This window comes from Vombatus ursinus, unplaced genomic scaffold (assembly GCF_900497805.2).
Source record: "Vombatus ursinus unplaced genomic scaffold, bare-nosed wombat genome assembly UNPS02014791.1, whole genome shotgun sequence".
Classification (NCBI taxonomy): Eukaryota; Metazoa; Chordata; class Mammalia; order Diprotodontia; family Vombatidae; genus Vombatus; species Vombatus ursinus.
Window position 1 is genome coordinate 19,141,313 of NW_020954569.1, and position 5,624 is coordinate 19,146,936.

A 5,624-nucleotide genomic window follows, 5' to 3' on the forward strand; every position below is an offset into this window, starting at 1 on the left:
CTTGATATTGCCTCTGACACAAAAATTAGTATCAGAACCAAAGTGGGATAGATTTGTGTTTTCAAAATTCAAATAGCTTAATCTTTTCAGGATCCTGTTTCTGGTATAATTAATAAAACTGGTAAATGTAGATAAATGAAGTAAAACTTGAAGAACTGTGAATTAGCTGACCTTCAGAGTGCATCATATTTTCCATAAAGCCTCATTTTAGAATCATGATAAATCTTACACAATGATAATGTTTAATAATCCTCGACTGTCATCACCCCATAACAGACTCAAAACTTGGTCCTTCACATTATAAAAAATATGGGCAAAAGAAGAGATAAAGAGAAAAGGACAAGCCAACTATTTCTGACAGGAAAAAGTCAAAAAGTTGGAATTATGTGGCCTGTCTCTTAAAGTCTGTGTCACCAGTCCTGTGAAGCCATTAAAGACTGTGTTCAACTGATATTCCTATGAATTCATTATTCTCTGTAGTAGGCTACTTGTGCCTCATTCATTTGGGTGGGCAACTTTTATATTATTTCTACTAGGTAATGTTGAATTTCTGAAGCAGTATTTTCTTATTAAAAACAAACTTGTTCCCATTCTGGATCCTGAGGTGAGCATTCTAATAGCCTGTAGGCGTCTTGGTGGAATTAGTGTTATCAGAACATAATCAAATAATTGCATGAGGGGGTATTTTAAATAAGATACTTGCATTACTAAAGTAATAATTCACCCTAGAGGGAGGCATAATAAATAAAGTGGCTGAGAGCTCTCTCAGATGGGTTCTAAATTTCTACTAGAAAAACTGCTGTGATAAGGGAATCAGTGATAAAAGTTCCTCCTTGCCAAAAAGAAAAGTCTTTTTACATGACACTTTGGACCACAGTGGCATATTGTGCAGGACAAATGGTCCTTTCTGGGGATGAGGCTGAGTGGCTAAAGATCTCTCTGTGTAATCCCTCCACTTTCTTTTGAAGCTCTGCTCATTTAGCAACAAGTTGTTATATCGATTATGGATAGCTTCTGTGGTTTCATTCATGGGTTTCATCTGATGTAATATTCTACCCAAAGCTGTAGGTTGCGCATGCTAGCTACTAGATAAAGGGCATGACTGGAGTAGCTCACATACAGGGGATTAGTGAAGTCTTCAAGTTGGCTATTTATATAGGACCACAGTGATACAGTTCTTTTGGGAAGATTATCTTTTCCTCTCTGTTTCTCACTGTTGCACAGGAATGTCCCAAATAAACAGGTGTATAGGTAGTCCAAAATAGTAATCAGAACATATTCATTAAATTCAAATGCTGTGAGAAACTGTCTTGTCATCTGCCAGACACAGTCAATAAACTGAAGAACAGGTGATCTGTCTGCATCTGCATGGTTCTTATCTCCATGGCCAATTCTTAGTTAAAATCAGTGTCCAAAGCTCAACCACTCTTTTTCCACAAGAATTTCAGATCCTCTGATGGTTTGATAATAACCATCCAGCATAAGCATAGCCAAGGCGGTGAGCTGAGCAGTTTGATCCCATTCATCACTGCAGTGCAGCACAACAGAGGTTTTCCTTAACTTCACCTTGTCAGCAATCCTAAGAGCCCCAGGAAGAATGATCTTAATATGTTGTAGCCAGTGAGTAGATTCCAAGTTGGATTCCTCAAAGTTTGGGTACGTGATCTCTTTTAGCTTTTTTAATGATTCCCTCATGACATGAATATTGTGACTATACAGAAAAAAAGTAGTTCTGCATTCTGATAAGCATCCTCAGTCTTATAACTACCACCCAGAGCCTTGTTAGCAACAGCATTAACACTGGGTTGTACATCAGAAATGAAGATTTTATGAGACTGAGCATTAGAATCCAGAAAAATAAAGATATTTTTCATCCTCTTTGCTTCTATTTCCACTCACTTCAGCCATGGGCTGGCTACATCATGTGATTATGGCTTGGCTTTCAGGATGAATCCACAATAAAACTGGGATAGGGTATCTTTATCTGAAAGATGCCACTCTCTTCAGTTCCTCATCTGGAATATTTGCTGACACCACTGGGAGGGAGGAATATGTATCACACAATTCGTAACGTTCACTAATCTTTGTAATTCTCTTTCATTGAGAATTCCCTGCCTTCAGTATTCCAAAAGAGGCTGATACAATTTCCATCCATTTTCTGAAAATACCTCTTTGTGTTCAAATTAAAAGAGAGGCAAGTTATTGGACACAGGAAATGCATATTTCATTAGATTCTCAAATGTGGATCTTCTCGTTCATCCCTCTAGTTTATGAGCAAATTCCAAATATCCTTGCACACAATTTCTAGTCCATAAGAATTTTCATCTCTACTAGAAGTACCACCAATTTTTCTGTTCTACTGATCACACTGAGTAAAGCATCTAAAACAAATGGAGGGTCTCTTTCAATGCTTTTGAAATATAACCGGTAATTTGCAACAAAGTTTCTCATACAGCTTCATACAGGGCATATATAAGTAACATCTTTGGCCATGTCTTCAATATTTTCTTTTGGAAGCACAGCTCATTCTTCCATCTCTATTAATTTGTTAGTCTCCCTTATGACCCTCAGGTCAAGAGAAAAATTCTCTGCAGAAGTTGAAATAGAATCTGATGATATGACAGAAGCTGATTTAAAATGTACTGAATGACCTGAATGAGAGGTAGAGGCATTGATATATTTTCTAAGGGGATTTCCTTTCTCCATTCACTTCCTCAGAGGTGAAGACTGCCCACAAATCCCAGAACCTAAGTTTTGGTCAGGGGAGTTAGAAGAGAAAAGAGTAAGAGAATTTCCATGACAACCCTTAACAGAAGCAGGGGAAAGAGTTTCTTGGGAGACCACAAGGGAGAGGAAGGGACAGATGGGAAAGAAGGAATGAAGGAAGGAAGAAGAAGGATGGAAAAGAAAGAAGGAAGGAAATCGGAAAGAGATGGGAAAGTAGGCATGTAGGAAGGAGAAAAGGGATGGGAAAGAAGGCATGAAGCTATGCTGCATTTCTTAAAAGATGATAAAAAAGGCTGCTTAAAAAAAACAAATGTAAATTAGCATTCTCAATGCTATTGCCTTGGATTTTCTTTTTTTTTTCTTTTTCTCAAGATCACTAACTGTAACCCCTAGATGAGAGAGATCAAATATTACAAAGATCAGTGAAATAGCTATTGCTAAATTTTAATTACAATAAAAGTTGTATAAAGCTTTATAGACATTTTCCAAATGATTGCATCAGTTATTATGCATAGACAAAATTAATTAATGAAAAATTATTCACGTAATTAAGCTCTGGCTCAAGATTATAACACTTAATGGTTCTGCTTCAGATATTAATTCAAGTCCATATTTGAATCCTTCTTAAAATAAAACAGAACAAAACAAAACATGTTGGACCAAAAACATAAATGCTCAACATGCTAAATACCTGGACATTGTTGCTTGTTACAAAGGTGATATGGTCAATAGATACATCAAAGTTTTCTTAATTTAGCTATGAAGATAGATCACTATTATCATGAATAACATGGAAGTCTCTGAGAAACCAGATAATTTGCACAAAGATGCAAATCCAGAGAGTGAGGCAAATGGAAATGTTGAGCTGAACCCAGCATGTGGTATATTGTGTTATGTAGGAATGCAAATATGATACAAACCAAACTTTTGGGCTCATGTTGACATTTTCAGGCAAGGACACCTGAGCCTGTAGCTGTGGTCTACCTTGAGCAACTCAGATAACTTGAGAACTGATACATATCCCAAAGATACAAGATGCTTAGTAGGAGTATGGGAAGTCAGTGGAGGCATATAGATCAAACTTAAAGTAGAGTTGGAGTCTGCACAGTAGAGTGTGGGTAAATAATAACTGGATCTCTAAAAAAATGTAGCTCTAACACACTTTTATGTTTAATCTGTATTATTCAAATTTTTCTCTATCATTTTCTTAAGTCTAGACTCCAGACAAATAAAGAAAAACCCAATAAATCAGGTATTTTTGTTGTTGGACAATTTCTGGGATGTAAATGCTCATAGTGACATTTTGCAAATTGGTTGTCCTTTCAGGGTGTGAGCTGGCACTAGCGTAAACCAGGGTTGAGGGAAAAAGGAAGAACAAAGACCTATACTGATGGAGGGAGATGGATGGAGAAATCATTTTACCCACAGTCTGTCTTTGCCCCAGTTGCTTAAGGTTTCAGACTTCTGGGATGGAAAACAAAAACAAAAACAAAAAAACAAACATACTCACAAATGTTAAACAGCTAGGTGGTGCAGTGGATAGAGTCTGGAATGGTTCAGACATAACTATTCTTACAGAAAACACAAGTAGATGAAAAATATCTATTGTTTAATCTATCAATAAGCATTTGTTAATTACATACCCAGGCCAGGAAATATATGAAACACTAAGGTTGCAATAGCAAAACAGCTCCTGCCCTTAAGAAGCTTCAATTCTGACAGGAGACAAAACATGCAACTATGTAGGTGAAATAGGGTACTGAAAGCAATACTCATTGATAGAGGCCCATGGTGTATGGCTAACCAAGTCCTTGGGAGATGTAACACTGACCAGTCTGATGACTTCTCCCAGCTATGTGGAAGAGGGGACAATTGAGATCTAGTGAATGGAAAGAATTGTGCAAGCACGCCAAAGCGTGGTCAGGAGGTCAGAGAATATGGTGATGATGTAGTAGAGAGAATTGGAGGATTGCTGGGGAGGGGAGAGGGAGGAGCAGGAAGAAGAGGAATAGTTGCTTTGTATCAGTCTGCATGCTGAATCCAAGCCTGGAAATACTGCCGAATACGAGAATGTTGACACACAAAGTATCAGTCAGTGTTTTTAAATTCTTGAGGTTGAATCTTGGTCAACATTATTAAGGTATCTCTTTTTGCCCCTCAATAAACCCTAGTGGCTCCATATTTTCTCCAGGATTAAACATAAATTTCTGTGGTTACCAGGCCCCTTTCTACTTCATCCAACTTATATAATATTTCCCTCCATGCACTCTTACAATACAGCCACACTGGTTCTCTTTCTGTTCTTTACATTTATCACCCCATCACCCATTTCTATTTCTGGAATTTAATCTTCATCACTTCTACCACTTGCACTCTCTGATTTCCTTCAAGACAAAGTTCAAGTGACACATTCTCTTGAGACTTTTCCTGGTACCCCTTATTGTGACCAGAAGGATCAAGATTTTCTAAGTGAATGCAGTATTTTGTCTTCTTTAGGTTAATATGTTTTAATAATATTTCTCAGGGGTAATCTCCCTCATTAGATAATCACAGCAATAAAAAATCAAATCTCCACCTGTCTCCTTGTGTCCTTGAGTGAACGTGGCCTCCCTCAGCTGCTGTAATAACCCCACTGACACATATACACACAATGAATCATATCTCAGAGAAATATATTTCTTTTGAAAATACATACCAAATAGAAAGCAAATAATTAGTAGAAACAATGATTAAGGAACAAAACAAAACAATAGGTTCATTATTTCCTTCAGAGGGTGTGAGCAACAGAAGAGAAACAAAAGAATAGAAGAGGAAGAGATATCTTTGTTTTCAGCAGCACAATGAATACAGATTCTTCTTTCAACTCTGTCTCTCCTACTTCTATCTTGGTGAATATT

The 5,624-nt window shown here is 37.1% G+C and overlaps 1 pseudogene; it reads right to left on the reverse strand.

The window, feature by feature from the left end:
* Positions 1-854: 854 nt before the first annotated feature.
* On the reverse strand, positions 855-2,550 carry LOC114048177 (annotated as a pseudogene).
* Between the last annotated feature and the right edge of the window lie 3,074 nt (positions 2,551-5,624).